The 7,433-nt window shown below is 31.3% G+C and overlaps 1 long non-coding RNA gene across 1 annotated transcript; it reads right to left on the bottom strand.

The window, feature by feature from the left end:
* Positions 1–3,898: 3,898 nt before the first annotated feature.
* LOC139905972 (uncharacterized) lies at positions 3,899–4,685 on the bottom strand. Its single transcript, XR_011781145.1, has 2 exons — positions 4,436–4,685; positions 3,899–4,369 (listed from the first exon to the last, which is right to left on the bottom strand). It is a non-coding gene; the product is annotated as an uncharacterized lncRNA (long non-coding RNA).
* Positions 4,686–7,433: the final 2,748 nt, after the last annotated feature.

The raw sequence follows: 7,433 nt of genomic DNA, 5'->3' as shown, positions 1-7,433 counted from the left end.
GTCTTATGTATTTGGATGAAAGATCCCTTTTTACTTGGAATAGTGAGTGTGAGGATGCAGTTGTGGTGAAAACTAAGGTGATACAATGATATAAAATGCTCCTTACTGATTTATTATAAGTTTATATATGTTTTTTTTTTTTTAAAGATAAAAGATGGATTAGGAATGTCTTATTTGAAATTGTTCTTCAGGTTATGTGTGAAAAAATTCTTTTGAATTTGTTTTTATTTATTTAGTTAAGGTAAGTGATAAATAAGATTTACCTTTTTACAAACATCTGTCAAATGAATTCATTTTTTTAAAATTAAATTTATTTTCTAATTAATTTTTTTTTAATGACCTCATACACAAATATTGTACGTTATTAGGTGGGTTTTTGGTGGAGCAACGGGAGAAGTAGAACTATGCCTTATTGTACTTACTATGGATCATATCGTTGTTCGTGAATTTTGTGGAATATGATTTCTCAGTTTTAATTTGCTTCTTAGCCCGTTCCTTACCAAAAATCGATCTGAAGACTCAAGGATAAACGATACCGACAATAAGGAAGATTCTAATCGATCTAATTACATCAATTAGTACCTTTTTTTTGTTTTGACAAAGATATTCCAAATTTTCTGTTGATTTCTATCAATTATTATAACTCTAGTTCTATGATATTGAAAAACATTTTAAAATGTACTCGACGAACTTCTTCGTATTAACTATCGTCATTAATTAGCATTCGTTTAAAGTGAAAATAAGGGGAACCAGAAAGGGCACTCCATAGAGTGCAAACCTCCCCCTAAAATAATTTCTCCTAAAAATTAACATCAATTTAAATGGTTAATTTGTTGTTAAAGGTTTTGCAATGTTAAGCATTTTTTGATCTTATACTGTATATAATGTGACTTTATTATACTTACATAATGAGTTATAAGTATGGTATGCTCACAAGCATTTTTTATTTGTGACAATTTGTGAGTCATTGGTTCATATTTGTAGGATTGTGACTCGAAATATTTTAGATATAACCTTGATAAATTGAATTATCAAAGCTCTAGTTTCAATCTAAAAATATGTTTTAATATAAAATGTGCTTGTGAACGTATTTCTGGCGAAAAAGCTTGAAATGGGTTAATTTCAACTTCAGCATAGTTCTAACCTAATTTTCACAAAAAAGTTTGATAAAGTTTAATTTCATCCTTAGCAAAGTTCAACAAGGGTTGTCTTCCAATGATACATATTTCCAATAATAAATATGTCTTTTACAATTGCTACTTAAAAGTTTATTCATTCTATAGGATATTCATCCAAATAAGGGTAAAGTGTGGTATTGTTTATAAACAATAAAACAAAATTGAATGATTCAAAATAGTAAATTGAATGATTTTTTTTTTTACAATCCACTTTTGAATCAAACTTTGATGAAAATTATTGTCTATATATATTTAAGCCTTTTCTAACAAATTTTGCCAATTGATATTAAATTCTTTCAACTCCGATTTTCAACATTGAACAAGTATTTGTTTATGTAATTAAAAATTTATCCTCTTCCAGGACTTTCTTTTGTAAATTCAGCCGAATAAGGTTAAAATGACGTATTGTCTGTAGCAGTATAAACAAAAACGTGTTCTAAATTATAAGTTTAAATATAAAAGGACGTATTTGTCATTAAAAATAAATATTATGTCTTTTTTTTTTAAATATACACTTCTTAACTTAATTCTGACAAAAAAGCTTGATATAAGTTAATTTTATCTTTTTCATAGTTTTTCAAAATTTTATTTATCATTTTTGGCACTTTTTGAAATATACTAAAGATGAAATTAAACTCTATCCGTTATTCTGTCGGAATTAGGTTAAGAAGTATATATTTAGAATATATGCAAATACTTGTTTTTAATTAAAACTCGTGCTTTAGTCATTCAATTTGCCACTTAAAGCACGTTTTTATATATGCTACTGTAGGGAAATACCATATTTTAACCTTTTCCTGCAAAATTGGCTACAAAAAAGCTTAAAAAGATCAATTCATTTTCAATAAATAAAAAAATAAATATTCTATGAAACAAATAAGTGTTCAAACCATATTAACTACAATATTTAGAATTTGTACATCCGTAATAAATATGAAATTAACCTATTTCAACGTTTTTTGAGAATGAGGTTCAAAAATGCATTTAAATAAATAAGAAAATTGCAAAATAAATGTTTATAATTAGAAACTTAAGTTTAAATTATTAAAGTTACAATTTTGAGTACGTTTATATCTCTGTTACTGTGGAAAAAACCAAATTTCAACTTCAATAGGCTGAATTTTCCTGCAAAAAGGGCTTAAAAAGATTAAACTCTTAATAAAAATGAAAAATACATATTTCACGTTGGAAATAAGTGTTCAAAGCATTTCATTTAAAAGTTTATAACTTTTTGAAATATGCTGAAGATAAAACAACCCTGTATCAAGCTTTTTTGTCAGAATTATAATAAAAAGTGCATGTTAAAAAATTTAAAAATAAAAATCCATGTTTTTAACAATAAACTTGAGCTTGAGGTTAAGAATTATGTATTTAAAAATAAATGCAAATACTTGTATTTGATTAAAAACTCTTGCTTTAATAATTCAATGTACCATTTTAACAAGTTTTTATCTATCCTACTTTAGTCAATATCACATTTTAACGATATTTGCCAGAATTTTGTAAAGAAAGGCCTGAAACAACACTTTTTTTTTTTAAATAAAAAAATACATATTTCATGTTGGAAATAAGTGTTCATGAAAATAAATGTGAAATTAACCTATTTCAAACTTTCTTGTGAGAATAAGGTTAAAAAGTGCATATTAATAAACAATAAATTTGCAAAATAAACGTTTTTAATTAGAAACTTAAGCTGAAATAATTTAAGTTACAATTTTGAGTACATTTTTGTCTATGTTACTGTGGAAAATACCAAATTTCAAATTCATTCAGCTGAATTTTCCTACAAAAAGTGTTTAAAAAATTAAACTCTTAATTAAAAATGAAAAATACATATATTGGGTTGGAAATAAGTTTCTAAAGCATTTCATTTCAAAATTTTTAGCACGTTTTGAAATATACTGTAGATGAAATTTGTTAATTTGTAAATTTTGTCTTTGTAAGAGACCCCGATCTTCGGATTCTGAGAATACTGCATCCTCCGCTACCGAACAAACTGTGGCACAACAAAACCAGACTGAGGTAGACGACACTGTGAAACCCCCTTAGAGGCGACAAAAAAGACGTCTACTCCAGACAAAAAGTTGGCAAAGTGAGCCTCTGTTCCATCACAGAATAATAGTAAAAAAAGCATGGATTTCCTTCATGTTACTAGGTCATGAAATAGATCCCGCTAGCGATATTCAACCTTCAACTCTACCCAGAACCCTACATCATTCCCTTAAAAATTCCTGAATGGGACTGAAGAACATGATAGTCAGGAAGGGAGCCTATGCACAGTTAATGAAGTTCTAAAAGCTCCTCCGACAAATAAGACAATTTTTACACCAACTAGAAGGCATTCCCTCCCTGGAAAAAGGGGGAAACCTTTAAAAAACAGTTATAAGTATACATAAAGTATATCTAAGTTTTAAAGTTATTTTCAGAATTATATTATTTTAAAACAATAATTTCAACTTGAGTTCACTAATGACCTTTAATGTTAACTCAATATTTTCCATTGGCAGAGCTGTAAAAAATGTCAACTTTATCAAAGTTCTTTCCTATCAGATGTTGTAATTTTAGTTGACACGAGACTGGAAACTACGAAAGTCATTCTCCATCTTTACAACGTCTTACTTACAAACGTAGAAGCCATGTGGAAGGCGCTAAATCTATCATGGCTCAAAAGATTAAGAAAATGCAACAGTTTCTGGGCTGAAAGAATTGGATATGTAGTCAAGACTTGGATATGTATTTCAGCTTATTACAGAATACAATTTTAATTAGCGGATATTTGCAGGTCCACTTGAAGTTTTCAGAGCCGTGAATAGATGTGGACAGTACTGGAAAGAGATGGGTTCATCGTGGAGATCAATTATAGACTATGTGCTTCCACTTTTGGGGCCTGACGAGCCTATCAACTTTAACACTCGTCTGACAAGTCGTGACAAGTATTTCGAAAACCATGGATAACGTCTGTCGGGCAGCTGCACTCAAATAGCATCTTTTTAAAGAATTTCATACTTTCGCTAAGGGGAAAAACATTGATCTTGATCCAAAAAGCGGATAAGAAACGTCCGTGTCCTCCAACTCCGGCATATATTGCACTAGAAACTGTTTCGAGTAAATGAATAAGAGAAGCCTTTTGCAACACCCTTGTTATGAAACACCCTGTCACTCTAGTTGAGAGAAGAATGAAGAGACTGGACCTAGAAAAGGACATGAAAAGAGTAAACCCATTACTGATTTTGAAAAATCCTTTCAGCGATTCTCACCTGAAGTGGCTAAGAAGAGTACAGGCTGGCAACATCCTCACTTTTTACCAATAAATCCAGACCGATCACTACGGAGTGAGACTCACCCAGCCGGATTGGCTTATCGTCACGTCTGCATCATATGAAGAGTGTCTCAAAATAGAGAACATTGTTTCCAAGGTCCATTTTTATTCCACTCGGAATCCGAAGCTACGTGTCCACTTTGATTAATTTCATGGACTCCTTCTCAAGTGAAGGTTTCAAATACGCTGATGACAAATATTTTCCATTCAATGGAGCGTTGTTTGTTTCTTTCCTTCTCTATCTCTGAGAATATAGAATTGGAAGATTTACTCTTTGAAGGGGAAGGGCGAGAAAAAAAAAAAAGTGCTATTATTAAATTTATTACGAATTTAAATATTTTTGATTCCGAAACTATTGTTTATTTCAATTTATATATCGTAATATTATAGACTTTATTACATAATATAAATATATATATGTTGCAGTTAAAGTAAGAAATCTGTTATTATGCAAAATAACTAGTTAATGTACACAATAACTGAGCTAGACTGTTAATGTGTATAATTACTAACTGAAAAAGATAGTTAATGTGCAAAGTCATTTAAATCATAAATTTCACATTATCTTCCGAGACCTTTTCCTAAGGCAAAAAATGGCAAAAAATGATGCTTGTCTCATTAGATATGTAGCATGTCCACAGGGCTTGATTAAAAGTAAGCATCCGTCGTCAATTCATGTATTAGGATAAGGGACACCATCCACTGTAACCCCGGTTGATATCCCGGCCCACAGGTTGTCTTGCATGCCAATGCAACTAACAAACGGGTTTTAATCTACCCCAATTCATGTAATATCATCCGTAACGTCATCCACTATAGCCACAGTTCATATCTCGGCCCACAGGTTGTCTTGCATGCTAACATAACTAACAAAGGGGTTGTAACCCACCGCCGACTCATATAAAATCATCAGAGACGGCATCAACTATAGCTGCAGTTCATATCCCGGCCCACAGGTTGTCTTGCGAGCCAACGAGACTAACAAACGGGTTGTAATCTACCGCCGACTCATTTAATTTCATCAAACACGCCATCCACTAAAGCTTCGGTTGAGGTTCCGGCCAACGGGCTGTATTGCGTGGCAACATGACTAACAAACGGGTTGTAACCCACTGCTAATTCATGTATTATCATCAGAAATGGCATCCACTTTAGCCTCGGAGGATATCACAGCCCACGGGTTGTTTTGCGTGCCAGCACAACTAACAAACGGATTGTAACCCACGCCAAGTCCAAATATGTTTATAACTATGTCACTCCTTGATGTAAATGGGATCAGCACAATGAACGATCTTACCAATTAAGAAAATATGATTATCCGAATGTTTCATAGAAAGATCAATCAAATGTCTTTCCGCACAGATAATTATAATCTTCTACTGATGTTATACTATGATTGGGGAAGAGATCATCAGCAACCTTAGTAAAATGTCACGCACAAAAGTGGTGTAATGCACAGCAAAAAATGAAAAAGTCAGAGGGAAAAGAGGGCAATATAGAAGAAGCAAATTGGAATTATAATTTCATAGTTATACTATGATTAAATAGAATAAAAATGTTATTCTTTAAAATGTGTAGTGATATATATTTCTTTTTGGTTTTCAGTTATAAACATATTTAGACTTGGCGGTGGGTTACAACCCGTTTGTTAGTCGTGCTGGCACGCAAAACAACCAGTGGGTTGTGATATCACGGAGGGCTACAGTGGAGGCCGTTTTTGATGATACGACATTATTTGGCGGTGGGTTCCAACCCATTTGTTACTCGTGCTCGCAAAAAGACAACCCGTGGTCCGGGGTAAAGTTAATGCCGTTTCTGACGATATTACATGAGTTGGCGGTTTCAACCTCATTTGGCTGAATTTTTCTACAAAAAGGGATAAAAAGTTTAAACTTTTAATTAAAAATGAAATGTACACATTTTATCTTGGAAATAAATGTTCAAAGCATTTCATTCAAAAAAATTTAGCACTGAATTATGCTGACGATGATTTCAACTTATATCCAGCTTTTTTGTCAGAATTAGATTAAAAAGGGCATGTTGAAAAATTGAAAAAATGATACATACATGTTTTCAATCAGAAATTCGAGCTTTAATCATTCACCAATGAATAGGGCTGTAAATCCTTAGCATTTTGTATATGGAAGTATTGTTGTTGTTCAAAACCGTTACAGTTTAGTACTAATTTGAATAGGATTATTTTTTCCTAAGCTGTTGTCTTTATTACTTAATTCTAGAAGACAAAACATCTTAGTAATAAGTACTGCAAGTTTTGGTTCTCCGCTCTGTAATTTAATGACACAATTATAACCCTACAATATACTGTTTGGGGATCCCCCAACCCTCGTGGTAACATATATACTCGTAACCACATACTAACACTAGCCATTATTTTTAGAGTTGCCATGACGATTTTTTGAAAGGCTTAGAGTGAAGCCAAAACTATTTTCCTGACCCTTAGACATGCGATAATCATAATTTAAATGGGTAACTTCACTCTAATATATTTACAATATACATAATTACAGGTTTTTAAACCTTACCCATTGCTTTTTAATGTATTTTTTGTTTGAATGTTTTTACAAATCCTATTTATTTTTTATGAAATAATTATGAGGAAGAAACCGACAAATATGTTTTTTACTGCCATTAACAATCAACAATGCTGTTAATAGTAAATAATACGACTATTGTGTATAATAGAAACTACATTAATGGTTAAAAGTACCTTTCATGATATTAAAAGAAGTTTCAATATTATGTATATAATTATCTTTTTCATAACTTACTACTTTAGTGTATGTTGAGGGTCGGATCGAGTAGGAGAATTCTAAAGAGCAAGACTTGTGAGTTCTAAAAACCAACATCTGCAAGATTAGTAAGCATACATGTTAATTGATTTAAATTAAAAAAATTATAATTGAGAATTTATGGGT

The sequence above is a fragment of the Lepeophtheirus salmonis genome, chromosome 7 (assembly GCF_016086655.4).
Source record: "Lepeophtheirus salmonis chromosome 7, UVic_Lsal_1.4, whole genome shotgun sequence".
Lineage (NCBI taxonomy): Eukaryota > Metazoa > Arthropoda > Copepoda > Siphonostomatoida > Caligidae > Lepeophtheirus > Lepeophtheirus salmonis.
Note: the sequence above shows the minus strand (reverse complement) of the source record. Positions and strands in the feature narration are given on the sequence as shown.